Here is an 18,087-nt window from a genome sequence, read left to right as displayed (position 1 = left end):
CCAATCTGCCCGGCGCTGTCTCAGTGGGACCTTTTGCTGCTGGCGAGCTGCTGGCGATGGCGATAGCATTCGCATTAAAAAGAACAAGAACGGCACTTCTTCGGCGGGGCATAGAACTGCGGAATGGTGGTGGCCGTTATTAACGCGACATCGTTAAGGAGCTCGTGTCGCAGAAAAGTCGGTGTCGTCGGCGTCGGTGGCGTTGGCCGTGAGCGAAAAATCACGGAAGGCGATTGATAAATATAAACCACTTTCAAGATGCGCTGGGTGGGAATCGAACCAGGGTCTCCGGAGTGTGAGACGGAGACGTTACGACTCCGCCATGAGTTCTTTCTTTTTCTTTATTACATGGAAAAGAAAACTGAAGGTGTATTACAAAGTGGACACAACTTAACACTTAAAACTCAGGCAAACACACACATGCATCCAACAAGTGCATCCAGTCTGGCGGAGGTTCCTGCGCAGCGTAGACGCTTCTTACATAAGCAGCACTTTCGCGAAAGAAGGACTTTGTAGATCGCGGGCTTTTGTCATGGCGGTCACACAGTCTACTCCTTCATAGGCTGTGTAAACCAAGTACCATGAACATGTCATAGGGAGGACCACCCGTAACCTTAAACGGTAGAAACCTAATTGTATATGGAGTCATGCTAATGTCCTTTTTAAGCGTCCGTTGGAGAATGTCCCAAAAGAATACAGTGACCCTACAGTCTATGAAGCAGTGATCTATGGTTTCGGCACGTGGACAGAGCCGCCAGTTTGTTGACCACGGCACAAAGCAACCCAACTAATTCAACCGAGCTTTAACAGGGAGTGTTTCCGAACGTAATTTAAAGAAAAATGTTTTTAGTCCTGGAGGTGCACACATTTTTCGGACGCGCTTAAGTACATCCTGATAAGGTCGGCTTAAATAAGGTGCACGATACAAAGGATCTGGGAAAATAGAGTCCACCAGTGCCGCAGAAATTGCTTTTCGACTCGCAGTGAACACGTACTCCAGGCTGAATCTAACTTTCAAGAAAAGAAATGTGTCAACAACCTCCTTAAGAAAGCCCAAAGGAGCCTGTGGGACACCTTTGGCATTTGATGACACTACTTTATAAGGAATGTAATGAACTAAACTAAGTTGCAACACATCACGCAAAAATGGATGGTCATTGTCTCCAAAGGAAAACAGGCTTGAAACAATTTGCCTGATGAAGAGGTGGACTAATCCTACACCACCACGTTCACGAGGGAGGAACAGATTGTCGCGCCGCATCGATTCACAACTGGAACTCCAAATAAATGGTGCAAATACGCGATGCAGTGCCTGAAGGCGAAGTCGTGAGCAGTGCAGTACTTGCAGCACATACATAAGACGGGAAGCTAAGAAAACGCTGCACACTTCAGCCCGAAACAACATTGACAAATCCCGCCCTCGCCATGAATTCACTTTACGTTGAATTTTGCCAACTTCTCCCGACCAATTAGCGTTGCTGTTTCTATACTGTGAGAGAGGCACACCTTAATAACCCAGATCTTCTTTCCGTTGAATGCCTGCGTTATGTGATGCCATTGTGGCGCATAATCCAAACCAAAACCTGAACTTTTTTCAAAGTTAACGCTTGCACCAGAAGCCGCACAAAATTCTTGTGTAATTGCAAGAGCAGTCTTCACACTCTCTTTATCTGCACAAAAAAAGGCCACGTCGTCTGCATACGCAAGAACCCGAACCACATTAGTCAATAATTTACACCCTTGGAAATTTTGTTCTTTAACAATGCTCATACAAAGTGGTTCGAAATACAAGCAGAACAGAAGCGGTGACAAAGGGCATCCTTGTCGTACTGATGATGTAAGCCTAATCGAATCGGAGAGAGCCATTCACTATCAGCCTCGTTGAACCATTAGCATAACATATCCTGACACCTCTAAGGAGCAGGGACACGATATTTATATGCTCTAGTACAGTAAACAGGAGTGAGTGATTTCGAACGCCTTAGCCAGATCTAGCTGTACCATTGCCACCTGTCCAAACCCCTCAGCTACACACTCTAGCACCGATCTCGCAACATGAATGTTCGTCTGAATGGACCGGCCCCTGATGCCACATGTTTGATGATCACCGACCACAGATCTTATTACAACTTGCAAACGGTTAGCTAATACCTTAGCAAAAGTTTTATAATCAACATTGCATAAGGAGATAGGCCGATATCCGTTAACATTGTGCAATTTAGTCTCATCATCGCTTTTGGCTATAAGGACGGTGTGTCCTTCGTACATTGTGGCGGTTAGGTACCCTACTTCCAAGGCCTCACGGTACACCTGAAGTAATAATGGTGATAAGAGGGAGCGAAACGAAAACACTGATAAAATTTGGCAGTTACGCCATCGGGGCCTGGCGTCTTGCCCTTCGCTAACGAATCGATGCATGGAGTTACCTCATTATTATCAATGTTTTCATTTGTATAATTGTAATCATCCTGATTTAACTGGGGCAGCAACGATACATTTTTTTGGCAACATCTGTATTCAATGGCTTATGGTCTCGAATCGTTTTTGATAATGCTCGAAAAACGCTTTAGATAGTAGAGTAGGCTCATTAACAATGATGCCACCATACTCTATATCTAGTATTTGTTTCGACAGCGCGTGTCGGCGTTCATCACCAAGGGCCCTACTGCAAGGCTGTTCTTCCATGAAACGCTGCTCTCGCGCACGCACTGGTGCACCTCTGCATTTTTCTGCGTTCAAAGTTTGTAACTGTGCCTTGACCTTATAAATATCATCAATATATTGACCCGGATGTAGGCATTCAAGCTCATGCAATTCACTCAGAAGTTTCTACAATGCTTTGTAATTATTCTTTTTTCCAAAGGCCAATATTTATAATTCCTCGATAGCTATCATTTTAACATCCTGTTTGAATAATTCCCACACACCAAAGAGTGACAAGTCCTTGTGGCATGACACATGAGCTATAAGCTCAGTACCACGATTTAAGAAACACTCACGCGAATATAATTGGTTATGAAACTTTCACAGCTCCCAGCACATACGCCGACTTTGATACCGACGGCTGCCAAACGATGCTGAGACTAGGCAATGGTCACTAAAGAATATAGGGTACCCAGTGTAACCATAAATAAGAGGTAGTGCGCTAAGTGAAACGTAAATTCGATCAAGCCTTGCACGCGAGGTGCCCGGGAAGTGCGTATATCGACATCCTGCCCTTTCATTTTCCCCTATGTCCACAAGCTGATAATCACATATCAGGTGTTCCAACGCATCACTACTTGGATCATGTCTCAGCTTCAGTGACGTATGATCTTGCGCGTTCCATACACAATTAAAGTCTCCAAAGAGCACCAATGCACGATCAGTACAGAAATGATGTTCTAGAGATAAGAAGAAACACTCGCGTTCTCGTAACTTGTTCGGAGCATAAACACACACAAATCTAAAGCTCATACCACTGATATTCATAACGCAGCAGATTAGGCGCCCTTCCCTATCGGTAAACAAATGTAACAAATTACATGGTAAATGTTTTCTAACAAATAACATACAGCCTGCGGAAACACCGACTGCATGGCTGACACAAACATTATAGTCAGATAGGAATGGAGATAGAGCTACTTCTGTGTTTTCGTCGGATTCAATCTTTGTTTCTTGGATAGCAACAATATCTAATTTTCTATTGCGTAACAAATGAAGAAGCTGTACTTGATGTCACTTACTTCGTAAGTCACGGAAACTTAAAGTACCAAAATGGAAGGGAAGAGTGCCCGACATGATTACCTATGTAGGTGCAGCGTCTAAACATTGCTCCAGAGGTGCACCACTCCCTTCTTGATGAGGTGATGCACTATGGACCTTCTGGTGCACGTTAACACAAGGGACATCTGCATGAGTACGCGTTCCCCGGAGCGGTTTTGGCAACTTTGACACCTTGGGAACACGAGCCTCTTGTCCAGAGGGCGATGGATTGTCAGATGGCGCTGGACGCTTCTTAGCGGCCTCGCACATCGATCCAGATTCCACTGACGGTGGGCGATCTTGAACTGGTGGCGATTCTGCCCATTACATAGTTGGTTCCTCGTCAGGCGCCTTAGTCTCATCTTCGCTCGCAGGCTTCTGGCTGAGGCTAATGTCAGCCGATGACGGCTTAATCTGTTCTTGTCGATGGGTCTCAGGGAGTGTTTCTCCAGTTGCATCCACAACTTCGCTCACGTCCATAAGATGATCGGTGATGGCATCATTCTCAGCTGGTCTATTTCCACGAAGCTTGTCAGCGTAGGTTCGGACGTATGCATCTGCAGGGTGACCGTAGCGGTGACAGTTACTGCAGCGTGGTGTTCGACATTGTCGCCGGATATGCCCAACTCTGTTGCGCCGGAGGCAAAGTTGTGGTCGGCTAGGTACCAAGATAAGGCACTGGTGGCCGTATATGCTCAAGAGATGTGGCAGAGTATTGGCAGAAACGCCACCTTTCAATGTGAACGCTACGTCTCGATTAGTCATTTGCCAGCCCTCCATGCCGTAACACCGCCACATTTCTCTCGTGATGGACTGCACTGTGCCATATGGCTCTAGCGCTTCAACAATCCTTCTCTGTTCGAGGTGTGGGGGAAGCCAAAGAAGCTTCATCTTGATATTCTTGCATTCCGGTTCAATGACAAGGCACTTGAGGCCCTTCACCAACAACTCGCTTTTGTGGACAAGTTTCTGTTTCGCGATACTATTAACACATGTCACCAACCACAAATGGCTCACTTGGTACTGTCCAGTGCCGAGTATACCAGTTGCATTTAGCACTGAAAGGAGAGCATCGCGAAAGTCCGGGGCTCGATACGGCCGCCCTGCCAGGTCAGCATGCAGGAAAACTGAATTGAAGACGGTGTTGCCAGTCGGTAGACGAGAAGAACGACTTTATAATTACCGGAATCGGTAGATGACGGTAATTATTATTATTATTATTTCATTATTATTATTATTATTATTATTATTATTATTATTATTATTATTATTATTATTATTATTATTATTATTATTATTATTATTATTATTTCACTCATGAAGTGAGTGAGTGCGGGAAAAAGCTGACAAGTCAGCTTGACTAGTTCCGAGCTCCCCAGAGTAAAGAATCGAAGAAACAGAATACTTTTCACATGACAACATAAAAACCACAAACAAATAGTAATAGTAATGCCGCAATAACTGGTCGATCACATTGAGAATGAGTAATTATAGAAAAAAAAATTTGTTAACTGCGTGATAGACCAATGTTAATGAAAACGTACAAACATGAGAAAACTGCAAGCAAAAATCGGTACATAATTGAAGGAAAAGACGAAGAATAAAACGGCACACATTTGTGTAGTATGAAACAGTGCATTGGTACATTGCAATGCGTGTAGCGTACATGCGCAGAGATGAAAAAAAACACATGAAATTCTGTCATGGGAAAGGACCTTTGCCACAGAAGAACCATTTCAGTTGCTGATTTGATGCTGTTTCGGGAGTGAAACCGTTGTTATGGCAGAAATTTAGCAAATGCGGTAGCGTTCTGTTTACCATTTGTTGTCCGTATCCGGTTCAGCACGTTTTGATTAGCTATGGCTGTGTTACAATTCTCATAAGGTGTGATCCTTTTAGAAAGCGATGCCAACCGTAGTAGGGAACAGCTGTTACTTTTTACTTGAAGCTTATAACGTGAACACAGGCAATGCGGATACAGCTCGTCTATTTTTATTACACAGTAGTTCAAGAACAGAAGGTGGGAAGGGTGACTCACGGGGACTTTTTCAATATTTCGTAACAATTTTTTTGTAATATCATGATTCTTTGCAAATACCTTTTGTTGTGTTCCCCCAAACTAATTGGCAATGTTTCATATGTGAGTAGAATAGCGCGTTGTACAATAGAAGCTTAACCTTTGTTGGTAGAATGTATCTGTTGGCGGATGTCAATCCAACGATGCGAGACAGTTTTGACACAACGGGGTCGATACGGATGACCCAGGTCATAATTTCACTGAAATACACTCCAAGTATTTTAAGTGCGCTTACTAGTTCTACCTTTGAGTTTTGCAGCTTAATGCCTGAGGTAACGTTAATTTTCTTGTTTTGCGCACTGTAAATGACAGCCTTCATTTTACTAATGTTTATTTTCAATTTGTTAAGTTGCGCCCATGTATCTAATTCCACAAGCGTTCTGTTCGCCCTCAGAATCGGCTCATCCGTACTTTCTGCAGAAAATAACAGTGTCAGAACATCTGCATAAATGACAAATTTCACCATAGGATCGACGCTAACAATGTAACTCAAATATAAGTTAAACAAAAATGTGCTCAGAATACTCCCTTGAGGTACGCCGGCAGAAATTGGTAATATATTAGAAGAGCAGCTATTTCAATACACGTACTGCGTGCGCTCACTAAGGTAGGACGTCAGTAGTGATAGAACCGTTCCGCGAAATCCGTACATTTCAAGTTTCTTTAGCAAGATAGAGTGATTTAAATAATCGAAAGCTCTCGTAAAATCCACGTATCTTCCAAGGGCTACTTCTTTATTTTCAAGCGATTGCAGGATAAATTCTTTTTGTTCTAACAGTGCCATTTCCGTTGATCGATATTTCCGGAAGCCATACTGCGCGCCGTGAATGATATTGCATTGTTCGCTAAAATTTGTTATTCTAGTGAGAGCCACTATTTCAGAACCTTTTGGGAAAACTGGTAGCATAGATACTGGTCTAAAATTTGTAAAATCATTCTTACTACCTTTTTTGTGCATTACGCTCACTTTGGCGAGTTGCATTGCCCCGGAAACGTTCCTTGAGATAAGCAAAGGTTATATATGTGAGCTAAACACTCTGCTATGTCTCCTATCACAAACTTCATCGGTTTTATCACAACTCGGTCTGCGTCACAACATTTGCTATTATTTAGCGCCTTGAAAACCGACATGACCTCTGATTCTGATGTTGGTGTTAAGAACATTGACTTCTCGTTTCTTATATGAAGAGTATTACAATCAATGAAATTACTAGCTATCTCTGTGAAGTAGCTGTTGAATGCGTTTGCTAAATCAGTGCCTGTGAGATCCTTGTCTTGAGTATGAATTTTTTTTTTACTGGGGTTGGGCCTGTAGATCTGTTTAGAAGCCCATTCAATTTCCTCCATAATTCATCCGACTTATTCATCGAGCAGCAAAACTGGTTACAAAGATATTGATCACGTGCACTGCGTATTTCCGCCGTCAGTTTATTTATGAACACTTTAAAAGCGTTAAGCCTATCAGCGTCCCGAGTTTTTTCAAACTTCTTACAGTAGTCAGTGTTAATCTGTTACTACCTAGTTCGAGACCCGCTGGATGTTTGCTAGTGTGGTTATATTACCGAGACGTCTTGCCAACTTTGGCGCTGCTGTTGCCGCAGTAGTGGGCAGGGGGACGCACTGGACATGCCCCCTTCCCACGGATACCTCAGTGTAAGTACATCCCCCACCCCCGCCACAAGAAAACGTTATTGGCTACGTACTCTGCTTGGCCTCATGCCTTGGGAGCTGCTTTCGACGTCAGGAGCTCTATATGCAGTTTCGTACCAAGAAACGATAGTGGAGAGCAATGTGAACTGTCATGTAAACTATCAATATCTTCCAGAAATGTTCGCTCAGTCCGATGCAAGGCATGAACCCATACACAAATCTTTTCTTTTGCAAATGAGGTTGCTCTCAGTGGACACGACAGTGAAATTCTGAAATAATTGGGTTTCATGCCCTGGAACTTCACAGTGGGTTATGATGGACGCTAAAGTAGAGAGCTCTGGAATAATGTGGACCACGTTGGGTTCTGTAGAAAATGAAAGTACAAGAACGTCATTGAATTTCTGCCTTATCGAAATGCGGTCGTATATCGAACCAATTTCTCTGCATAGAAACGCCATGCCCACTGAGCCAGCGCGGCCGGTGAACGAGATAGCCGCTACAATATTGACACGTGCACTTGCCTATCATTTTCGGGGACCGCGTTTCGCTGCCTAACAAATGTTATTGCACAGCGCGGGACGCGTCTGCATGTATCGGAAGTTTCTGGAATGTTATCGATGCTTCTATCCGCTGTCTGTTGTCGCCGAACCTTGTGTTATCCGATTTTATCGCGTGACGCGATTGGTGTACAACTTTATGGAAGACACGCGGGTCCCAGCAAGTCTGGAACATTTGACGACTGCTCTATAAAAGTCGACGCGCTTGACTCACGCATAAGATTTTCGACAATCGCCGACTGTGTTAATAATAATAATAACATTTGGGGTTTTACGTGCCAAAACCACTTTCTGATTATGAGGCACGCCGTAGTGGGGGACTCCGAAAATTTTGACCACCTGGGGTTCTTTAACGTGCACCTAAATCTAAGTACACGGGTGTTTTCGCATTTCGCCCCCATCGAAATGCGGCCGCCGTGGCCGGGATTCGATCCCGCGACCTCGTGCTCAGCAGCCTAACACCATAGCCACTGAGCAACCACGGCGGGTGGCCGACTGTGTTCGCCGCTATCGTTGTGCTATAAGTGTAGCCTGTTTTGTGGGTACAGGTTCGCCCAATAAAAGTTAGTTTTGTCTTTCACACTATTGCTACTTTGTTCTTTAACGTCATCACCACGTGACATCTGGTGCAGGTGCTTTGCGTTCATGCACTGGACGCCCCCACAAAGCCGTGACCCAAGCCCGCACGTGGAAGACAACACCTATGTCGCCAAGAACCAGCGAGGTTGTCGCTGGCTGCAAGGACTGCCGCCGGAGCACGGACTTTTGCCTTAGACGACCAGGCAGATTGTCGCCCAGTAAATCCAAAGGGTAGCACCCCCGTCCCCCATCCTGCTGCAGCAGCCCAGGGAGCCTCCGATGTTCCGTGGTTCAACATTCGAGGACCCGGAAACCTGGCTTGAGACGTACGAGAGGGTCTATGCATTAACAGCTGAAACAGTGACTACAGACTCCGACATGTCTTTTTCGCATTGGAGGGCGCCACCTGGACGTGGCTCGAGAATCTATAAGCCGCCTTGACGACGTGGGACCTGTTCTGAAGCGGCTTCCTGCAAACATTTACAAGCATCGTGGGAAAAGAGCGAGCCCAAGCACTACTGGAGACCAGAGCACAGCTGCCCAATGAGACGAACACGGTCTTCACGGAGGAAATGAAACGTCTGTTCCCCCACGCCGACCCAGAAATGTCCGGGGAGAAGAAAGTCCTCCTACTGATGCGTGGTGTAATGCAAAGGAGGAACTTTTCGCCGGAATGGTAAGAAGGCCACCGAAGACCGTCGACGAGTTTCTTCGCAAGGCGACGAGCATCGAGAAGACACTGGAAATGTGAAACCGGCAACTCGACCGCCCCACCAAGTCAACAAACTATGCCGGAGTTCACTCATTGGCCAGCAGCGACCTGCGCGAGGCTATCAGAGCAGTCGTACGAGAGGAGCTTCAGAACATCTTCCCTTCATAGCAACCCCATGTGGCCTCAATCGCCTCAATCGTCAAAGAAGAAGTCAAGAAATCGCTTGGACTTCCCGAGGTGCAACCACCATCATCGCAGCTCCAGCCAAAAGCGGTGACCTACGCCGCCGTCACCCACCGTCAAGGTCTCCCTCCACGACCGCGTCAGGGCCCTGTAACGCCGCAACAGGGCCCAACTTCAGCCAAGAGTTCAAGCACATCAGAAAGGGCACGGCAATCGCGTACACCGAGGAAATTGTGGAAACGAACAATTAATTTATCGTCACCGATTCAGCCGCATCTATCCCACCGATCATAGTCCCCGAGCCAGACTTTGACGTAAATCCAAGTCTCCCCATAAACAAGCACCTACAACTCTAAAGTCTTCTCCGACAATACAAAGAATGCTTTTCGACGTCATCGACGATTCGACAAACACCGGTTGCAAAGCATCATATAATATCCGAAGAGGGCGCTCAATCACTCCGCCAGAGCCTTTACTGAGTTCTGACGCGAGAACGTGAACCTTAGGCAACAAGTCGAAGAAATGCCCCGCGACGACATCATCCAGCCTTCGAAAAGCCCGTGGGTATCTCCTGTTGTCCTGGAGAAGAAAAAGGACGGAACCCTACGTTTCTGCGTCGATTATCGTCGATTGAAGAAAATCACAAAGAAGGACGTATACTCCCTGCCACGGATAGACAAGGCATTGGATCGGCTCTGCAACCCAAAATACCTCTCATCGATCGACATCAAGTCTGGCTACTGGCAAATAGAAGTCGACAAGAGAGATCGCGAAAACGCCGCCTTTATCACCCCAGACGGCCTCTTCGAGTTCAAGGTCGTGCCATTCGGACTGTGCTTGGCGCCTGCAACGTTGCAGCGCGTCATGGACACGGTTTTAGCTGGATTGAAGTGGCAGACCGCTCTTGTTTACTTGGAGGACGTCGTCGTTTTCACCGGAAATTTTGACGATCACTTTAGGCGGCTTGGGACAGTACTAGAGGCCATCAATTCATCAGGGTTCCCTCTGAAGCCGGAAAAATTCCGCTTCGCTTGATGAGCTTCTGTTCCTACGCCACGTCATCAGCAAATCTGGAGAACACCCCGACCCGAAGAAAACAGCTGCCATCGCAAAGTTCCCCCAGCCCATCGACAAGAAGGCAGTGCGTAGATTCCTTGGCGTGTGTGCCTACTACAGGCGCTTTGTGAAGGACTTTTCACGCATCGCTGAGCCGCTAACACATATGACCAAATGTGATGTCGAGTTCAAGTGGGAAACGCCACAGGCCGACGCATTTCAAGAACTCAAATGACGCATGCAGTCGATGCCGGTACTAGCATACTTCGACGAAGATGCTGATACTGAAATCTACACTGACGCCAGTAGCCTAGGCGTCGGTGCCATCCTAGTCCAGAAGAAAGATGGACTTGAACGGGGGATATCTTCTGCTAACCGGTTGCTGTCAAAAGGGGAAGGCAATTATTCTACGACTGAAAAGGAATGGCCCTTACCTAGCAGGCCATTCAAAGTTCTCAGTGACCATTACGCGTTGTGTTCGCTAGCTAACTTAAACGACCCTTCAGGCAGGCTGGCGTGGTGGCGCCTCAGACTCCAAGAATATGACGTCACGGTAATGTGCTAACCCGGACGTAAACACTCTGACGCCGACTGCCTATCACGCGCCCGCATCGATCCCCCGCCGCAAGACGACGAGAACGACGACGCCTTCCTCGGAATAATAGGCGCGGAAGCCTTCATATACAGCAACTATCAGACCCGGAGCTAAAAGGCGTTGTCGAGAAATTGGAAGGAAACACCAACGTTGTGCCTAGGGCATTTAAGCGCGGGTTGTCTTCGTTCACGTTAGAAAACAACCTGCTCGTGAAGAAGAACTTCTCACCAGTCCGGTCTCTGGCGGACGCAGTCAAGGCAAACATGGCAGGGAAGAGACCAGCACCAGCGCAAAACGCCGCGAAGAAGATCCAAGATGATAACGGGGTAGTAAAAGCCCTGAGAGACGAGAACGAGATGCCAAAGCGGAGAATCACCGAACAGGACGCAACCATCAAGGAAATCAACGAGAAGCTAACGACATTATTTGGGTTGCAGCAACAGCATCAGCTGCTCCCGAAGCCCGCACAAGAGAGGAAACAAGAAGAGATAACCGAGGGCGAACCAGAGGTCGAGGTGGACCCCAGAGCCACAAAAGAGGCGGGACCGGCTCTCAAGAGGAGAGCCACAGAGGGCGCCAAGGAACGAAAGATAATGGAGAGAATCGAAAAACAAGATGACAAACTCGACCGTCTTGAGGCGACCAGCAAGGTAACCAACGAACGCCTCACTACGCTCGCGCAAACAGCCCCGCAGATGACAATGAACATACATAGCACAATCCAGAACATGATGGCGCAGATGCAATCACAACTGCAGACGCAGATGCAGGCACAAATACAAGGTATGGAAGCACAGATCATCGCCAAACTGCAACCATCATGGACGGGACAGCACGTACAGCAGCATCCACACCGCCAATGAGAGACCTCTTGGTCTGGCACTGCAACTGCAACGGCTTTACCGGCAAGAGAGCGGTGCTGCAGCAACATTAGCAGCAACCAACGAGGAAACGAGACGTCATAATGATTCAAAAAACACACAGCGAAGAGACGCCGAGACTACCGCGCTACCGGTCACACGACAGTCCGGCGAGCAAAAGGGGCAGGTCGAAGGGCAAGGGCAGAGGGGTCTGCACCTTCGTTAGGAAAGGGATCACCTTCATGGAACACGAAATGATCGGCAGAAGTGCCATCGAACACTGAACGGTGGAAGTAATCGCGGGCAAGAGGAACGTCTACAGCAATCCTGGTGAACGTCTACAGCAATCCATCGCACGGACAACAGAAATTCAAGGCACTCTTCCACAAAGCGAGTTCAGTCGCGGGAGCAATACGCTCGTAGTGTGCGGAGACTTTAACGCTCCGAGCCAAGACTGGGGCTACCACAGAACGACGGTCAAGGGGAGAGAGCTGATGCAAGACGCCAGTGACGTGGGACTGAACCTAACCACGGATCCGGCCTTTCCCACCAGGATCGGCACATCGCTTACGAGAGACACCACTCCGGACGTTACCTTCGTCAAAACCGACGGAGGATCGAGAGAAGCAAAATGGTGAAACACGGGCGAAGAGTTGGGCAGCGATCACTACATCGTGGAGGTCGCCGTACCACTCGAAGGCCAAGGCAACGGCGACATAAAGAAGCATCGCATTACTGACTGGGGCGCCTTTCGAAAGGTGCTACCCGCGGTGCAACTGGACATTACGAACATCGAGCAATGGACGGCCAACGTCGTTGAGACCACGGAAGGAGCCACCAAAGAGCTGGAGACGGACGAATGGATAGACAAGATGGACAGTCGGCTGGCCCACCTGATAGAAGCCAAGCAGTCCATAAAAGCGAGGTGGTAGAAGCGACGAACCAACCGAAGTCTAAGGAAGAAGATCGCCGAGCTCAACAGGCAGATCGAGGTCCACTGCATGGTGCTCTGCACCCAACAATGGAACGAGGCCTGCAGCGAAGCCGACGGACAGATGCACAAGGGCAAGACGTGGAACATGTATCGGCACCTCCTCGACGAAACCAAGACCAAGGGCCACCAACACAACAACCTGGCAAGAATCCTAAACAAGCCAATCTGTGATCACGGGGAGGACGAGGTCAAGGGGCGCTTGGACGCCAAGTACCTACCAACCACCCCCACGGAAAGACACCCGGATTACCAAGGCAACGAGAAAGAGACGCTAGATCAGGACATCCAGACGTGGGAAGTCAGAGTTGCCCTGCAGGATCTCAATGGCAGGTCCGCCGCGGGTCCCGATCGAGTGACCAACAGAGCGCTCAACAACCTCAACGAAGCGGCCATAGAAATGCTCACGAACTTCTAAACAAGTGCTGGCAAGAAGAAAGGCTGCCCAAGCAATGGACAGCAGCCAAGATGATCCTCATCCCCAAGCCTGGCAAGCCGCCCAACATAGAGAACCTCAGGCCGATCTCGCTCACTGCGTGCCTGGAAAGGGCCCTCGAGCACGTTCTCATGAACAGGTGACAGTGCTACCTGGAAGAATCGGAGCTTTACGCAAATTCCATCATCGGGTTTCGGAAGAAGCTCGGGACGCAAGACGTCATGATCTTACTGAACAACGAGATCGTCGACGATACGACGGGCACCAAGGACAACAGGGCCATACTCAGGCTGGACTTGCAGAGCGCCTTCGATAAAGTGAGGCACTCGGCTATCCTGTCCCAAGTATCCAGGCTAAACATGGCCGGAAGGACGTACCAGTGCATCAAAGACTTCCTGACGGAACTGACCACCGAAGTCTGCGCGGGAGACCTGCAGCTCGAAGAGACGAAGCTGGGCAGCGTCGGAACTCCGCAGGGCTCGGTGATCTCCCCACTTCTCTTCAACCTCGTGATGATCGGGGTGGCCAACCGGCTTGAAAGAGTAGCGGGAGTCCGGCACACCATCAACGCCGACGGCGTTACGCTATGGGTACCGGGAGGAAGCGACAGACACATCGAGACAACGCTGCAAGAAGCGGTCAATGCCATCGAGGAGCAGCTGGGCGGGTCTGGACTCGTTTGCTCTCCGGCCAAGTCAGAACCGCTGGTGATTCCACCGACAGGAGCGGGCAGGAAAACAAAGAATATGGAAGTCAAGTACGAGCGGCCCAAGATCATGGTCAAAACAGCGGGAAGGCAATACCGGAGGTCGAGAAGATTCGAGTGCTCGGGCTGCTCATCCAGCGAAACCGAGTCAACAGTGAAACGGTGAACAAGCTCGCGGGCAAAGCGGCCGCGGCAATGAGACTCATCAAGAGGGTGTCCAACAGAAGAGCGGGGATGAAGGAGGAGAGCCTGACTAGGCTCGTTCAATCCTTCGCAGTTAGCAACATAACGTACGTGGCCGCCTTCCACAACTGGAGGCCGAGTGAACCTAACAAGATAGACACCACCATACGCAAGGCATATAAGGCGGCACTCGGCCGCCTCGGGAGCACGAGCACCGAAAAATTCATGGCGCTAGGAGTCCACAACACGCTGGACGAAATGACCGAAGCACAGAGAACGGCGCAACTCGAGCGTCTCTCTGAAACGAGAACCGGAAGACAGATACAGCGGGACCTTGGCCTCGAGCCGAGGAAAAGCGAGCAGCAGAAAGACGTACCTATACCGCAGGCACGTACCCAGGGGGGTCCGGGGGGGGCCCGCCCCCCCCCCCCGAAATCAAGTGGCATACCCCCCCTCCCCACCCACGCCACCACTCCTCACACATTCCTAAAGCGCCACCAGATCAATGTTGAGTCTTGACAGCTGTTCATCGGTCAGCATTATGCTGCCTTTTTCACTCCTTTTAGACGGCGGTAGTTATCGGCACCTCTTGTAATGTGAAGGACAGGTTTCTCATAGATTCCGCACCGGCGCGATTAACTCGAGATGCGTTCAGTTGTCACCATCTATTAAACCGTCATGCGCATAGCTGTTGCTTTTGTTAGTTCAACCTTCTTTGTTTAGGCTAATCCTGGGACCAGGAGAGGGATGCGGCTGTTACTCAGCTGGTCTGTACTCTCAGGGAACGACTTGCGGCCGGAGAAAACGCCAATTGCGTTTAACTTTTCCCTTTGCTTTATTACTTTCTTGAGTTACGGCTCGCCGCGACGCTGGCAGATGCCCGGAACCATATACACGTGATATGGGTTAGATAAGGTGGGAAATAAAATAATGTGAAAGAGCGTCCATCATGAAACCCTTAAACCCATAAGCAAGATGACTGTCGTCCGTTACCTCGCCTGTTTTTCCCTAACTGTATAGCACTTTTCGTGCAAAATTGGCAACTGGAAACGAAAATCGCAAGGAGTTGAGAAATTAAGCAATTTACTAAGGGAGAGAGCCAAGGCAACAACCAAACTGCAAGCAAAAGCGAATAATAAAAAAGTTAAGCGTTCTTTATGAGACTATTTATGAATCAACATCTTTTTATTGAAAAAGGAAGTAGAGAAAACGCCGCCGGAAGTGGAGAACAATTACTTGTTTTGAATGACGCTTCTACAGTTATCGGTCGAACCGCCTCACATAGCCACTTCTCTGCTGTGCTTATGTGGGTGTTTTTCTAGCCTTTCGCGGTGAGCGCAGTACGTCTAGAATCGCAGAGTCCTGCGCTCTACGCGGTTGTATGGGACTGGCGGCCGCACAGCTTTACGCAATTCGCGGAACTGTCAAAACTGATCAACAAGGCGAAAATAACTGATATTCGAAACTATAACATGAGAAACACTGAAGAAGCCGTAAAAAATGAACGCAGCCTGAAATCAGTAAAAAAGAAACCTGGCATAGGACAAACCATGATGTATGCACTAAAAGATAAAAAGGGGAATATCATCAGCAATCTCGAAGATATAGTAAAAGCAGCGGAAAAATTCTAAGCTGACCTGTATACAGTACCAAGAGGAGTCACGATACCTCACTTAGAAACAGTAATGAACAGGGGACAGAAAATCCTATTTGACAGAAACCACATTTGAAATTCACAGAAACCCAGAAACCTACATTTGACAGCTCCTCCAGAGTATAAACACCTGGCATATCCCTGGCATAGCGAATCTTGTTACACAAAGATGCTTGAGGTCTGCCTCACCAAATTATGCTGCCGCATTCCCTCCCTAAATTTCTATTTATACAGGTCGGGTTTGGTTCCCTCTCCCCTTTGTTCTTTTTGTGAGGAGGAGGAGACGATACAGCGCTTTCTTTTATCTTGCCGCCGCTTTGCTGCGTTAAGAAAAACATTGTTGGAGATACCTTTTCGAAGAATTGGCCTGGACTTGACAGAACCTGCAATTCTTTCGTTCGGGGCGTCCACTTTGGGATTCAGCCACAGGGATGCATGCTTCGCTGTCCAAACATTCCTTACAGAATCTAAACGAATGCCCTGCTAAATTCTATTTTTTTATTACTTTTAAATTAATTATTCCTCATTCAACAGCACCTTCCTGATTCTATTTTAGCCGGTAATTCAACTCTATTCAATGCTATTCGCATAGATATTAGGAAATTTATGCTCTATATTATTTTGGAATAATCCACCCATTTCTTGGCCAATCCCCCTTCGTGGGTAGGAGCCACACGATCGCATTGCAGGGAGAGGCCTTCGTCCTGCAGTGGGCATAAAACAGGCTGATGATGATGATGATGATGATGATGATGATGATGATGATGATGATGATGATGATGGTGGTGGTGGTGGTGGTGGAGGTGGTGGGCCCCCCCCCGAAAAAAAATCCTGGGTACGTGCCTGCTATACCGGATAGCATCGACAGAAAGCTCAGGGTCTGCCCGATCCCGAGGAACGTGAACCCCGAGCACAACAAGGAGCGGAGGTTGGCGAGGGCCAGGGCTCTCGAGGACCACCACTCCAGATAAGAAAGCGCCGTCTACGTGGACGCCGCGGAGTATCGAGGGAGCAGCGACGCATACGCGGTGGTGGCTGTCGGGGCATCGACGGGTGCAACGAAGACCGCGGCGAGCGTCCGGACTCGAGAGGCGCCCCGGGTGGAGGATGCGGCCATCGCCTTGGCCGTCTCCGAACCCGGATGCACTACAGTGTTGTGTGACTCTAGAACGGCAGTGAAGAACTACGACAAGGGCAGGGTATGGAGTGAGGCTGCGCGCATACTGTGCAAGGCCGAAGACATCAAACGCAAAAACGCTGTGGTGATCAAGTGGTTTTCGGCCCATATGGGCAGTGACGTGTCGGAACGCGGGAACGTGAACCACAACGAGACGGCCAACTCGGTCGCGCGAGGACTAACCAACCACTCAGCTGCAAGCACGGCCGACTCGGAGTGGTGGTCGCAGTGCAGTGGCAAGGTCAAGATGACCACCTTAAATAAATAGTGAAGTGGTACAAACTTACACACAGACTATGCTGCCACCTCACCCGGGGCTTACCCGGAAGGAGGCAGTGTTATACAGACAGCTACAGACGGGGTCCCTGCTCACCCCGGTGCTAGCTATGCACGTGTGTCCGAGCGTGTACGCGAGTGACGTGCGTAGACTGCGCTAGGGAGAGAGCTACCTTGGCTCACATCCTTTGGGACTGTAGTATAAATCCACGAGAAGCCAGCGAGAAGACGATGATCCCCTCGCAGCTAGAGGCTGCAACGAGGAGCTATGTCCAAGATACACAACCCAAGGCCCTCCAGCAGGTCTCGGCAGCTCAAGTGAGGCAGCCACCACGCGAAGCCGAGGAGAAGGGGGGCAGCACCCCCAGGAAGGGGGTGGCGGCCCTCTCGGATCCGCGGAAGTACCGAGGTACCAAGACCTCGAGGAGCACAATGCACGAGACTGACGTAGTGGCCGCGTCACGGTAAGAGCTTGTCCTCCCTGCGTGGAGGGAGCCTAACCGACTCTGCGCCAGCTACCTTCGCCAGCTACCCTGCGCCAGCTACCTTCGTGTTGCTCCGTCAGCGCTGCGTCCAGAAGTACTGCGCAACCTACATGACGATCCAACCACTGGGCACCTCGGACTCTCCCGCACGCTGTCGAGGATACAG

General features: G+C 48.8%; 1 protein-coding gene and 1 pseudogene across 1 annotated transcript in view; both read right to left on the bottom strand.

Annotated features, from left to right (window-relative positions):
• The window catches only part of LOC139061384 (ATP-binding cassette sub-family C member 2-like), a 485,203-nt gene that overhangs the window by 206,099 nt on the left and 261,017 nt on the right, over positions 1–18,087 (bottom strand). The window lies entirely within an intron of this gene.
• LOC139061447 (uncharacterized) lies at positions 398–6,803 on the bottom strand (annotated as a pseudogene).

This window comes from Dermacentor albipictus, chromosome 6, assembly GCF_038994185.2.
Source record: "Dermacentor albipictus isolate Rhodes 1998 colony chromosome 6, USDA_Dalb.pri_finalv2, whole genome shotgun sequence".
In the NCBI taxonomy this organism is placed as follows: Eukaryota; Metazoa; Arthropoda; class Arachnida; order Ixodida; family Ixodidae; genus Dermacentor; species Dermacentor albipictus.
This window is presented reverse-complemented; position numbering and strand designations above follow the sequence as displayed.